Source organism: Lynx canadensis, chromosome A2 (genome assembly GCF_007474595.2).
Source record: "Lynx canadensis isolate LIC74 chromosome A2, mLynCan4.pri.v2, whole genome shotgun sequence".
In the NCBI taxonomy this organism is placed as follows: Eukaryota; Metazoa; Chordata; class Mammalia; order Carnivora; family Felidae; genus Lynx; species Lynx canadensis.
Window position 1 is genome coordinate 59,598,650 of NC_044304.2, and position 14,952 is coordinate 59,613,601.

Sequence of the window (14,952 nt, forward strand, 5' to 3'; positions counted from 1 at the left end):
ACTCAAATAATCCCAGAAGCCGTGATAAACCTGCAACGGAGTGGGGTGCATGAAGGAAAATCAGTGGCCCTCTGTGGTCACACAGTGAGGGGATCTGTCCTAGTGAGTGCGTGGCTAGGGAAAGCTTCCCTGAGGATGTGACATGTACATAGGGAGTGGGGTTCCCTTGAGAAAGAAGATGAACAGCACATGGTGAGCTCATTAGTCAAGATGGTCAGTGTATATGAGGGACAGGAAGGAGAACTGGAGGCGGGAGCAGAAAGAACAGGAGGACCCTTCCTGAGAATCACCTAAGGGGCTCAATAGGGACAGGTCACCTCAATCCTGGGTCTTCATCCAGGCAGGTGAGCATTAAGCCATTTGACAAACATTTAACATCTACTTTGTGCTAGCACTGTGTCCTGGGGATACAACAGCGAATGCATCACACAAGTTTCCTGCCCTCAAAGAGTTGTAGTAGCAGGAGAAACAGATTAATAAGCAAACAATGAACTAGAAAATGTCACATGTACAGTAAGTGTTGTGAAGGAAATAAAACAGGGTGAAGTGATGGGGACTGGCTGAGAGACTTCCTTAGGTTGTGTGACTTGGAAAAGCTTCTCTAAGGCTCTGCATCAGATCTTGGATATATCAGGTACTATGTGAAGACAGGAGGAGGTGTGCCTCTGTAGTGTTTGAGAGAGGAATATTCTGGCAGAGGCCCTGAGGCTGGAGCATGCTTGAGGTGTCCAGGCACTGAGTAGAGGTCCAGGTAACTGGAGCTCAGGTAGAGACAGCCTCAGAAGTGAGGCTGGGAAGCAGAGTCCAGCGGCAGGAGTGGCAGGAAGGACATTCTTGGCAGCTTGTTCAGGATACACTGGACATAGGCTCACAGTCAGGAAACAATGTGCAGATTTATCTTCCTTTATTCATTTGTGCAGACTTACTTTGGCCCAGAGTGGAACAGATAACCCTGCCTGAGACAGGCTTGGTCAGGTGGGGAGCTAGGGGAGGGGTCAGCGGCACCCAGACTGGGTGGAAGGGAGCGAGAAGAGGAGTAGCCTAGGGGGAAACCTGGGGCTGTAGAAGGCAGGAAGGGCACAGGCAGAAACCCCAATATTCATCTGGACACACTGTCACTGTCTCCTGCAGGCGACTGCAAGTTTGCAGAGGGCGAGGATCTTGTTTGGCTCTGCTCGGTGGATGGCACACGGTAGGAACTTGGCACATGATTCTTGGATGAATGAATGAGTGAGCGGGTGAGAGAGTGAAATGATCTGGTTGGCGAGTTTCCTCCTACCAACTCAGCCTTGCAGCAATGCCTAACCAGGGAGAGCCTGCGCCTTTTCAGAGCCCTGTGAATTCTGAAGGGTCTATCACAAGTCTTTTCGCCTATAAATGCAAGCAAGCCCAGAGAGGGTGAGTGACACACCCTGGCCACTGTCACACAGCCATTGAGAGCTCTCCCCACCCCTGCCCAGGGTGACTTTATGCCCGCCCCGCGCCCCCGCCCCTCTCGCCTCCGCCCGGCGCCCCTCCCTTCGCTGGCTCTGGCCTTGCTCAGGCCCTGGGACTGGCAGAGGCGGGTCCCACCTCTCCGCCGCCCTGGGCCGGCCTGGGCCAGCCCCTTGTCCCCCGACCGACGCTTTCAGAGGTCCCTTCTGGCCCGCGACTCCCGCGCCTCCTCCCGCGCTTGGTGAGTGCCCCTGAGCCCCGACGCTCCGAGGGAGGGAGCCTGTCCCAACTCGCGACTCCAGGGACTCTGAGCTCAGGTCCCTCAACTGGGCTCCCGGTGGACGCAGGAGCCTCGCCGCAGGGACGCGATTCCCCCTGGGGCAGGTGAACCTCCAGTCTAGCTAGGGGTCCTCAGGCTAAAGGACCATGCATGGTATGGGGGCGGGGCTCGCCGAAGGTGGGGCCGGACCCGGCGAACAGGGTGCTTTACCGAGCCAGCACAGCCCAGTGAGTGGACGTTATTTGACCAGCTCACAGAAGAGAAAACTGAGGCTCCGAGAGAGAAAGGGACAAGCCGAAGGTGACTGGGCCGGTCCGTGGTGGAGGGGCAGTCTGCCTCCGGGGCTAAGTCCCTCACCCCATTATATCGGGTGTGGAAAAGATCCCCCCTGATTGGCCAAATCTGGGGGCCGTGCACAAGGACCTCTTGTGATTGGAGAGCTCCCCTGGTGTAGCGGGGCACTGACCCCTGGGCCCCAGCTTGACCCCAACCCCGGGTTCCCAGGGTCGCGCTACTTGGAACCCAGCGCCCCCCCCTCCTCCCCCGCACCTGTGCAGGCCCCTCGTTTGTCACCTCCCTAGAAAAGGCAAGAATCTCCCTCAGGTGCAGATGGAGACAGAATTTAGTATTCTCACACACTGGGTTAAGAGTATGGGCTTGGCGTCAGGTGACTGTTTTCTCCCCACTCCCTCACTTTTCAGTGACCTTGGGCAAGTTTCTGGAACTCTGACTCCATTTCTTTGGCTACAATTGGGGTGGGGGGATAAATACTAACAGTACCTTACCTGCTAAGATTGTTTCAGGATGGCATGAGTTTATGCACTAAGGCCCTAGGCCCTCTGTGAATGTTGGCACTCTCCCCCCTATGAGGATCAACCTTCACGACAATGTTGGGAGACAATCCTGTGACATTTTGGAGACAAGAATTTAAGCCTTAGAGATGCAAATGATTCGCTAAAGTTGAATACAGGTCTACAGGCTCAGGTGGTCTAGGGGGCCTGCCCGTGTGCCCAGGATAGTGAGAAAGACAGCGGATGAAACATTAACCCCCGCGGACCCTGGCTGTGGAACCGACAAGCATCTGCCCTGCCAGTGGCCGAATGGAACAGATTGACTGCAGGAGAGGAATCAGCTCCCCCCCACCCCCTCCGTCATCCCCAAAGGGCAGCTGGTGGAAGAGGATGCCTTGTGGTTGTGCCCTGCAACTTGGCTGAGCCTCTGCCCTCTCCTAGAGCTGCATTCTTTTGTGGGTCCCCAGACCAAAGCAGGAAAACAGATGGCCCAGAGCTGCTGTCCCTGCCCTGGGCTGCCCCTCTTGAGCAGGATCTGATAGCTGGGTCCTGGGGAGCCAGGTCTGGGCTGGGTGCTTGGGGTGGGAGGCCTGGGAGGCCCTGACAGCTCTACAGCTGTACCCACGCACTGCCGGGAACAGGGGCGCACGCCCCTGCCAACTCAGGAAGGAGGTGGAGGCTTGCAGGCTGCCCACTCAGCCAGCCCAGCTGCAGCAGCCCACGTGGGGCTCTGTACTCCCTTCCCCGGCTCCACCCCCCCCCCCCCCCCCCCCCCCCCCCCGCGCTTCCTGATCTTTCTGCTGGCCTAAGGTCAAGATTGGCTGAGGCCCCTCCCAGCACACCTGTCCCTGCCACACTCAGCTTCCCTGGACTGTGACCACAGCCTTCCTGGTGGCTACCCTGACCCTGCCTCCCTGCTTCCAAAGGGATCTTGTTTGTATTGCTTTCTTTTCCCACAAGTAATACGTGCTCAGTATAGAAAAAGCCATTCATTTCATTCAGGTAAGAAAAAGATAATTACTGATAATTATTGAAAATACCCCAAATCCAAAAAACTCTTCTCAGTAACTTTTAACATTTCTGTGGGAATCCTCCCAGGTTTTTACACTGCAGGTGCACAAACATACACACACCCACAGCACTTTTAAAAATTACAGTGGTTTGTCACCTGTGGGGGTGTTTTGACCTACATATTCCAGGTAGTGAAACAGCGTGGTGCCACTTCTAACTGACTGCGCTGGGTTTACCCAGTGTGAATGTATCATAATTTTACAACACTCATGCCTCTATCTGCTCATCCAAATAGAATTTAGAAGTGAAAATGCTGAGTCAGAATTTTCTAGGATTTTGGTATTTATTGCCAAATTTTCCTCCAGAGAATTGGTACCAATTTGTTGTCCCATTAGTGCTACAGGAGCGTAGCTGTTTTCTCATAATCTAGACAACAGCTGATATTTATATTGCTTAAGCCCCTTCCAATTTTAAAGGAGAAAAATAGTCCCTTGTTTTATTATGCATGAATTATTTGATTAATTGCAATTTGAACATTTTTATTTATCTATTGGCTCTAATTTTTTTTCTTTTGGCAAATTGCTTTCAGACACATGTAAAATCTTCCTGTATGAAAAGCCATCACATGCTTTCTTGTATATTTCTTCTTTAGTGTCAAGTTTCTAAGCCCCATACTTACCGGTATTTTCTTATCCTTTGATGTTTTCTTCTTGTATTTGATTTTTTTAATACTTATTTTAATCCAATTGACCTGTATTTTGAAGTAAGATGTGAACGATACACCTAGATTTATTTATTTGTTTGTTTAAATTAGTTTTTAGAACAGTTTTAAGTTTATAGAAAAATTGAGCAGAGTACAAAGAGCTCCCATATAGTCCCTCAGCCCCTGCCCCCTCCACTGTCACTTATTAGTAACACCTTGCATTATTAACATTAGCCTGGTACATTTGTTACTCTTGATGAGTGGATACTGATACAACATTCTTTTTGTTTTTGTTTACTTTTACTTTTTTATTTTTTTAATGTTTATGTATTTTTGAGAGAGAATCAGAGAGAGACAGAGGTGAGTGGGGGAGGGGCAGAGAGAGAGGGAGACACAGAATCCAAAGCAGGCCCCAGGCTCTGAGCTGTCAGCACAGAGCCCAACACGGGGCTCAAACAAATGGACTGTGAGATCATGTTGGACACTTAACTGACTGAACCACCCAGAGACCCCCTGATACAATATTCTTAATTAAAGTCCATAGCTTACATCACTCTTTGTGTTGTATATTCAATGGGTTTTGACAAATGTATAAGGACCTACATCTGACATGACAGTAGATAACTGTAAAAAAAATCTCCTGTGTTCCACCTGTTCATCCCTTTCTCCCCTCCCCCAAACCGCGTCAAACACTGGTTCCCCCCACCCCCACCCCATTTTCTTAGTTTTAAGACTCTCATAGTTAGAATAATACAGTATGTAGCCTTTTAAGACTGGCTTCTTTCACTTAGCAATATGCATTTATATTTCCACTGTATCTTTTCATGGCTTAATGGCTCTTTTCTTCTTAGCATGGAATAAAATCCCATTGTCCAGATGTACCGCAGTTTATTTATCCATTCACCTACTGAAGAACATCTTGGTTGCTTTCAAGTTTAGGTAGTTATGAATAATGATGCTATAAACATCGGTGTGCAGGTTTTTGTGTGGACCTAAATTGCCAGCTAATTTTGGTAAATACCGTGGAGTATGATTGCTGAATTGTATGGAGAGAAGGTGTTTAGTTTTGTAAGAAACTGCAAAACAATTTTTCAAGGTGACTACCATTTTGCATTCCCACCCGCAATGAATGAGAGTTCCTATCGCTCCCCATCTTCGCCAGCATTTTCGTTGGTGGTGTTTTGGATTTTAGTCATTCTAATAGATTTGCAGTGGTATCTCATTATTGTTTTAATTTGCAATCCTTAGTGATGTATGATGTTGAGCATCTTTTCAAATACTCATTTACCATCAGTATATCTTCTTTGCTGAGGCATCTGCTTAGGTCTTTCCCCCATTTTTTTAGTTGAGTTGCTTTCTTATTGTTGAGTTTTAAGAATTTTTTGTATATTTTGGATACTAGTCCTTTATCAGATGTGTGTTTTGTAAATTTTTCTCCCTATCTGTGGCTTGTCTTTTGAAGAGCAGAAGTTTTCAATTCTAATAAAGTTCAGTTTATTACTTTTTTTCTTCCATGGTTTTGTTGTATTTAAAAAGACCCAAGGCCATCTGGACTTTCTTCTATGTTATATTCTGTGAGTTTTATAGTTTTATCTCAATGTAGATTTTACATTGGAGCACCTGGGTGGCTTAGTCGGTTGAGTGTCCCACTTTGGCTCAGGTCATGATCTCACAGCTGGTGAGTTCGAGCCCCTCATGGAGCTCACTGCTGTCAGCACAGAGCCCACTTCAGATCTGTCCGTCTCTCTCTCTGCCCCTTCCCCACTTGTGCTTTCTCTCTCAAAAATAAATAAATAAATAAATAAATAAATCTTTAAAAGAAAATGTAGATATTACATTTAGGTCTGTGATTGGTTTTTGAGGTTTGTTGTTGTTGTTGTTTTTTGCATGTGGAAATAGTTCGAGAATAATGTGTTAATAATAGTTCTATCCTTTCTCTACTGAATTGCCTTTACTGCTTTGTCAAAGATCAGTTGACTGTTTTTGTGTGAGTCTGTTTCTGGGTTCTCTATTCTGTCTATTGATATATTTGTCTACTCTTTTGCCAGTATCACCCTGTCTTGATTTCTGTAGCGTCATAGTAAATCTTGAGGTTGGATAGTGTCAGTATTTTGACTTTGCTCCTCTCCTTCAATATTGTGTTGGATAATTCAGGTCTTTTGCCTTTAGTATAAATTTTAGAATCAGTTTGTTGATATCTGCAAAATAACTTGCTAGGATTTTCATTGAGATTGTGTTGAATCCAAAGATCAAATTGGAAAGAACTGATATCTTGACAATATTGAGTTTCCTATCCATGTATGTGCAATATCTCCATTTATTTAGGTTTTATTGTATTTCCTTCGTTAGTCTTGTGGTTTTCCTTATATTGCTCTTTTACATATTTTGTTATATTTACACATAAATAATTTCAGTTTTGGGTGATAATATAAATGGTATTGTGTTTTTAAAATTTTTTTAATGTTTGTTTATTTTTGAGAGAGAGAGAGAGAGAGAGAGCAAGCCTGGGAGGGGCGGAGAGAGAGGGAGACACAGAATCTGAAGCAGGCTCCAGACTCTGAGCCATCAGCACAGAACCCAACATGGGACTCAAACTCAACAACCATGAGATTCTTTGACCTGAGCTGAAGTCGGATGCTTAACTGACTGAGCCACCCAGGCACCCCTGTTTTTAATTTCAAACCCCAATTGTTTATTGATGGCATATTGACATTTGCATATTAACCTTCTCTCTTGTAATCTTCTGATAATCATTAATTAGTTCCAAGAGTTTTTTGCTGATTTTTGGAGATTTTCTACTTGGACAATTATGTCATCTGTGAACAGTTTATTTCCCCCTTTCCAATCTGTATACCTTTTATCTCCTTTTCTTGTGTTACTGCCTTGCTAGAATTTCCAGTAGGGTGTTGAATAGAAGTAATGAAAGGGAACACCCTTGACTTGTTCCTGATCTTAGTGGGAAAGTTTCTAGTTTCTCACCATTAAGTATGATGTTAGAGGGGCATCTGAGTGGCTCAGTTGGTTAAGCATCTGACTCTTGATCTCAACTCAGGTCTTGTTCCCAGGGTGGTTAATTCAAGCCCCACATTGGGCTCCATGCTGAGTGTGGAGCCTACTTAAAAAAATGTGATGTTATAATTTTTGAGTTTTTTTTTTTTTTGTAAATGTTCTTTATCAAGTTAACTTCCTCTCTATACCTACTTTGCTGAGAATCTTTATCATGAATCGTTGTTGGATTTTGTCAAATTGTTCTTTTAAAAACCTTTTTTGATTGATTTATTGTGTAATTTACATCCAAGTTAGTTACCTTCAGGAGTAGATTCCTTAATGCCCCCTACCCATTTACCCATCTCCCCTCCCACAACCCCTCCAGCAACCCTGTTTGTTCTCTATATTTAAGAGTCTTTTATGTTTTATTCCCCTCCCTGTTTTTATATTTTTTTGCTTCCTTTGCCTTAACTTCATCTGTTTTGTATCTTAAATTCTTCATATGAATGAAGTCATATATTTGTCTTTCTCTGACTAATTTTGCTTAGCATAATACCCTCCAGTTCCATCCACGTAGTTGCAAATGGCAAGATTTCATTCTTTTTGATTGCCGAGTAATACTCCATTGTATATATATATATATATATATATATATATATATATATATATCACATCTTCTTTATCCATTCATCCATTGATGGACATTTGGACTCTTTCCATACTTTGCCTATTGTCAAAAGCACTGCTATAAACATTGGGGTGCATATGCCCCTTTTGAAACAGCATACCTGTATCCCGTGGATAAATACCTAGTAGTGCAATTGCTGGGTCATAGGATAGTTCTGTTTTTAATTTTTGGAGGAACCTCCATATTGTTTTCCAGAGTGGCTGCACCAGTTTGCATTGCCATCAGCAGTGCAAAAGAGATCCTCTTTCTCCTCATTCTTGCCAACATCTGTTGTTGCTGAGTTGTTAATGTTAGCCTTTCTGACAGGTGTGAGGTATTATCTCATTGTGGTTTTGATTTGTATTTCCCTGATGATGAGTGATGTTGAGTAGTTTTTCATGTGCCAGTTGGCCATCTGGATGTCTTCTTTGGAGAAGTGTCTATTCATGTCTCTTGCCCATTTTTTCACTGGATCATTTGGTTTTTGGGTGTTGAGTTTGATAAGTTCTTTATAGATTTTGAATACTAACCCTTTATCTGATATGTTGTTTGCAAATATCTTCTCCCATTCCTTCGGTTGCCTTTTAGTTTTGCTGATTGTTTCCTTCACTGTGCAGAAGAGTCCCAGTAGTTCATTTTTGCTTTTGTTTCCCTTGCCTCTGGAGACAAGTTGAGTAAGAAGTGCTGTGGCCAAGGTCAAAGAGGTTTTTGCCTGCTTTCTCCCCTATGATTTTGATGGCTTTCTGTCTTATGCTTAGGTCGTTCATCCATTTTGAGTTTATTTTTGTGTATGGTGTAAGAAAGTGGTCCAGGTTCATTTTTCTGCATGTTGCTGTCCAGTTTTCCCAGCACCACTTGTTGAAGAGACTGTCTTTATTCCATTGGATATTCTTTCCTGTTTTGTCAAAGATTAGTTGGCTGTGTGTTTGTGGGTCCATTTCTGGGTTCTTTATTCTGTTCTGGTGATCTGAGTATCTGTTTTGTGCAATATCCAAACTGTTTTGATGATTACAGCTTTGTAATATGTCTTGAAGTCTGGGAGTGTGATGCCTCCAGCTTCGGTTTTCTTTTTCAAGATTTTTTTGGCTATTCAGGGTCTTTTCTGGTTCTGTACAAATTTTAGGATTATCTGTTCTAGCTCTGTGAAGAATGCTGGTGTTATTTTGGTAGGCATTGCATTGAATATGTAGATTGCTTTGGGTAGTATCCACATTTTAACAATATTTGTTCTTCCAATCCAAGAGCATGCAACATTTTCCACTTTTTGTGTCTTCTTCAATTTCTTTCATAAGCTTTCTATAGTTTTCAGTGCATGGATTTTTCATTTCTTTGCTTATGTTTATTCCTAGGTATTTTATAGTTTTTGATGCAATTGTAAATGGGATCGATTCTTTGATTTCTCTTTCTCTGGCTTCATTATTGGTGTATAGTAATGCAACTGATTTCTGTGTGTTGATTTTATATTCTGCAGCTTTGCTGGATTCATGGATCAGTTCTAGCAGTTTTTTGATTGGATCTTTTGGGTTTTCCATACAGAGTATCATGTCATCTGCGAAGAGCGAAAGTTTGACTTCCTTCTGGCTTATTTGGCTGCCTTTTATTCCTTTGTGTTGTCTGATTGCTGAGGCTAACACTTCCAATACTATGTTGGACAACAGTGGCAAGAGTGGACATCCCTGTCATGTTCCTGACCTTAAGGGGGAAAGCTCTCAGTCTTTTCCCATTGAAAATGATATTAGCAGTGGGTCTTTCGTATATGGCTTTTATGATCTTGAGGTATGATCCTTCCATCCCTACTTTCTTGAGGGTTTTTTATCAAGAAAGGATGCTGTATTTTGTCAAATGCTTTCTCTGCATCTATTGAAAGGATCATGTGGTTCTTGTCCTTTCTTTTACTGATGTGATGTATCACGTTGATTGTTTTGCAGATGTTGAGCCAGCCCTGCATCCCAGGTATAAATCCCACTTGGTCTTGGTGAATAATTCTTTTATATTGTTAGATCCAGTTGACTAGTATCTTGTTGAGGATTTTTGCATCCATGCTCATCAGGGAAATTGATCTGTAGTTCTTTTTAGTGGGGTCTTTGTCTGGTTTTGGAGTCAAGGTGATGCTGGCTTCATAGAAAGAGTTTGGAAGTTTTCCTTCCATTTCTACTTTTTGGAACAGCTTGAAGAGAATAGGTGTTAACTCTTTAAATGTTTGGTAGAATTCCCCCGTAAAGCCATCCAGCCCTGGACTCTTGTTTTTTGGAAGTCAAATTGTTTTTCTGCATCAATTTATGTGTTCCTATGATTTTCCTTTTTTTTTTTTCCTTTTGGTGTGATCTATTACACTAATTGATTTTTAAATGTTAAACCTGGAATACCACTAGTATAAATCCCACTTGACTGTGATGTATAATTCTTTCTTTACATTGTTAAAGATTTTAATATCTATGTTCATGAAAGATACTGACCTATAGTTTTCCTTTCTTGTAATGTGTTTGTTTTTTGCATTAGGGTAATGTTGGCCTGATACATTGAGTTAGGAAGTATTCCGTTTTTGTTTTCTGAAATTGTAACAGAATTGATAACATTTCTCTCTTAGATGTTTGGTGGAATTCACCAGTGAATCTGGTGCTTTCTGTTTTGGAAAGGTATTAATTATTGATCCAATGCCTTTAATAAATAGGACTATTTATATTATATCTGTTTTTCCTTGTATAAGTTTGGTAAATTGTGCTTTTCAAGAAGTGTTCCATTTCATCTAGGTTATCACATTTAAGGGTATAGAGATATTCATAATCCTCTATTATTCTTTTAATGACTATGGGATTAGTAGTGATGGCCCTTCTTTCATTTTTGAAACTAGACATTTGGGTTTTTTTTTAATTAATCTAACTAGAAGCTTATCAATTTTATTCATCTTTTAGAAAAAACTTTTGATTTTGTTATTGTCTCTATTTGTTTTCAATTTTATTGATCTCTGCTCTAAACTTAAAATTTTTTTTTGATGTTTGCTTATTTTTGAGGGATAGAGGGAGAGACAGAGCATGAGTTGGGGAGGGGTAGAGAGAGAGGGAGACACAGAATCTGAAGCAGACTCCAGTCTCTGAGCTGTCAGCACTGAGCCTGACACGGGGCTCAAACTCATGGACCATGAGATCATGACCTGAGCTGAAGTCAGACGCCCAACCTACTGAGCTACCCAGGTGCCCCTGTGTTCTAAATTTTATTATTTCCTTTCTTTTGCTTATTTTGATTTAATTTTCTCTTCTTTTTCTAGTTTCCTAACTTATTTTATTGATTTTGGATATTTTTCCTTTAATAATATATGTACTTAATGCTATAAATTTTCCTCTATATACTGCTTTAGCTGCATATCACAAATTTTAGTAAGTTATATTTAAATTTTCATTTCAATTCAAAATATTTTAAAATTTCTCTTGATAGTTTTTCTTCCACCCATGTGTTGTCCAAAGTGTATTATTTATTCTCTACAAATCTTTCTGTTGGCTTTCCCAGATGTCTTTCCAGTATTGATTTTTAGTAATTCTATTATGGTGTGAGAGCATATTTTGCATGATTTGTACTCTTTTAAGTTTGTTATGGTGTGTCTTGGTGATTATTTTATGTAAGCTCGAGGTGAATGTGTATTTTGCTGTTGTTAGATGAAGTATTTTATAAATGCCTGTTAGGTCCAGCTAATTGATGGTGCTCTTCAGTTAACCTATGACCTTACTGATTTCCTACTTGACCAATCTCTCGGTTATTAGGTATTGATAAAGAGGTGTCAAAGTTTCCAACTAAACTAGTGGATTTGTCTATTTATTCTTGCAATTCTATCAGTTTTGCTTCACATATTTTGATTCTCTGTTTTTAGGTACATACACATTGAGAATTATTATATCTTCTTAAGGAATTGAGCCCTTTATCATTATGTAGTGCCCCTTTTTCTTCTTAATAATTTTCCTTGCTCTGAAGTCTGCTTTGCCTGAAGTTAACAGATCTATTCCATATTTCTTTTGATTAGTGTTAGTAGGGTATATCTTCCTCTATACCTTTAGTTTTGATCTGTGTTTTTATATTTAAAGTGGGTTTATTGTACACATCATAATTGGGTCCTGATGGCTTATCCACTCTGATAGTCTCTGTGTTTTAATTGGTACACTTAGACCATTGATACTTAAAGTGATTATTGATATAGTTCATAGATTAGATGAATATAGATATTCTTATATAACACATTTATTACTGTTTTTCCTTGTTCTTTGTGTATTTACTTTTATAGTCTTCCACTATTTTTCTGACTTGTCAGGTTTTCACTGAGCTTTTTATGATTCCATTTTCTCTTCTCTCTTAATGTATTAATTGTAGCTTTTTCCTTTTTTTAGTTTGCCCCTAGTGTTTGCAGTATACATTTACAACTATCCAAGGCCACTTGTAGAGAAATATACTGTTTTGTGGGTAGTGCAAGTACTTTATACCAAAGTATTCTTTTTTTTTTAAATGTTTTTTAATGTTTATTTATTATTGACAAAGAGAGACAGAGCATGAGTGGGGGGGGGGCAGAGAGTGAGAGGGAGACACAGCATCTAAACAGGCTCCAGGCTCTGAGCTGTCAGCACAGAGCCCGTCGTGGGGCTTGAACTCACAGACAGCGAGATCATGACCTGAGCCAAAGTCGGACGCTCAACCAACTGAGCCACCCAGGCGCCCCTATACCAAAGTATTCTTGATTCCTCTCTCCCATACCTTATCATCATTGCTGTAATTCATTTCACTTATCCATAAACTATAATCACTGAACACATTGCTGCTATAAATAGAGCAATAAACATAGGGCTGCATATATCTTTTTGAGTTGGTGTTTTTGTTTTCTTCAGATAAATAGCCAGAAGTGGAACTGCTGAATGATACAGTTGGTCTATTTTTAATTTTTTGAGACACCACCATACTGTTTTCTATAGTGGACCTATTTACACCTATTTACATTCCTACCAATGGTGTGCAAGGGTTCTCTTTTTTCCTACATTCTTGCCAGCACTTACTATGTCTTGTCTTGATAATAACCATTTTAACATGTGTGAGGTGATATCTCATTGTGGTTTAGATTTATATTTCCCTGATAATTAGTGATGTTGAGCATCTTTTCAAGTACCTATGGCCTCTGTATGTCTTCTTTGGGAAAATGTCCATTCAGATCTGCCCAATTGTTATTTCTTTTTCTTTTTTCCTTTTAAAATTTTTAGTTAGTTGATTTGTAGTTAGTTAATATACCCTGCGATATTGGATTCAGTAGAATTCAGTGATTCATAACTTACATACAACACCCAGTGCTCATCACAAAAACTGCCCTCCTCAATACCCATCACCCATCTAGTGCATCCCCTACCTACCTACCTCCATCAACCCTCAGTTTGTTCTCTATTGTTAAGAGTTTCTTATGGTTTGTTTCTCTCTCTTTTTTTTCTTCCTTCCCTTTGCATATATTTTGTTTCTTAATTCCACATATAAATGAAATCGTATGTATTTGTCTTTCTCTGATTGACTCATTTTGCTTAGCATAATACACTCTAGCTTCATCCATGTTGTTGCAAATGGCAAGATTTCATCCTTAAACAAAAAAAAATTTTTTACATTTATTTTTGAGAGACAGAGTGAGACAGAACAGGAGAGGAGGAGGGGCAGAGAGAGAGGGAGACACAGAATCTGAAGCAGGCTCCAGGCTATGAGCAAGCATTCAGCACAGAGCCTGACATGGGGCTCCAACCCATGAACCATAAGACCATGACCTGAGTTGAAGTCAGACACTTCATGGACTGAGCCACCCAGGAGCCCCAAGATTTCATTCTTTTTGATGGCTGATCTATATCTGTATCTATATCTATATCTATATCTATATCTATATCTATATCTATCTATATCTATCTATCTATCTATCTCCACCCCCCTCCCACATCTTCTTTTTCTATTAATCATGGACACTTGGGCTCTCTCCATAGTTTCTGTTGTTGATAACGCTGCTATAAACATTGGGGTGCATGTACCTCTTTGAATCTGTATTTTTGTATCTTTGGGGTAAATACCTAGTTGTCCAATTACTGGATCATAGGGTAGTTTTATTTTTAACTTTTTTTAAATTATTTTTTTATTTTTTCAATATATGAAATTTATTGTCAAATTGGTTTCCATACAACACCCAGTGCTCATCCCAAAAGGTGCCCTCCTCAATACCCATCACCCACCCTCCCCACCCTCCCACCCCCCATCAACCCTCAGTTTGTTCTCAGTTTTTAACAGTCTCTTATGCTTTGGCTCTCTCCCACTCTAACCTTTTTTTTTTTTCCTTCCCCTCCCCCATGGGTTTCTGTTAAGTTTCTCAGGATCCACATAAGAGTGAAACCATATGGTATCTGTCTTTCTCTGTATGGCTTATTTCACTTAGCATCACACTCTCCAGTTCCATCCACATTGCTACAAAGGGCCATATTTCATTCTTTCTCATTGCCATGTAGTACTCCATTGTGTATATAAACCACAATTTCTTTATCCATTCATCAGTTGATGGACATTTAGGCTCTTTCCATAATTTGGCTATTGTTGAGAGTGCTGCTATAAACATTGGGGTACAAGTGCCCCTATGCATCAGTACTCCTGTATCCCTTGGATGAATTCCTAGCAGTGCTATTGCTGGGTCATAGGGTAGGTCTATTTTTAATTTTTTGAGGAAGCTCCACACTGTTTTCCAGACTGGCTGCACCAATTTGCATTCCCACCAACAGTGCAAGAGGGTTCCCGTTTCTCCACATCCTCTCCAGCATCTATAGTCTCCTGATTTGTTCATTTTGGCCACTCTGACTGGTGTGAGGTGATATCTGAGTGTGGTTTTGATTTGTATTTCCCTGATGAGGAGCGACATTGAGCATCTTTTCATATTTTTAACTTTTTGAGGAACTTCCTTACTGTTTTCCAGAGTGGCTTGCACCGGTTTGCATTCCCACAACAGGGCAAGAGGATTCCCCTTTCTCCACATCCTAGCCAACACCTGCTGTTTCTTGTGTTGTTAATTTTAGTCATTCTGTTAAGTGTGAGGTGG

The 14,952-nt window shown here is 41.2% G+C and overlaps 1 protein-coding gene across 3 annotated transcripts in view; it reads left to right on the forward strand.

Annotated features, from left to right (window-relative positions):
* Positions 1-1,134: 1,134 nt before the first annotated feature.
* The window catches only part of ALDH1L1 (aldehyde dehydrogenase 1 family member L1), a 136,874-nt gene continuing 123,056 nt past the window's right edge, over positions 1,135-14,952 (forward strand). Inside the window, exon 1 of one of the 3 annotated variants that reach the window (XM_030307569.2) lies at positions 1,135-1,192. The gene's annotated coding sequence lies outside the window, so the exon portion shown is untranslated. The other 2 variants (XM_030307568.2, XM_030307567.1) reach the window with 2 other exon arrangements.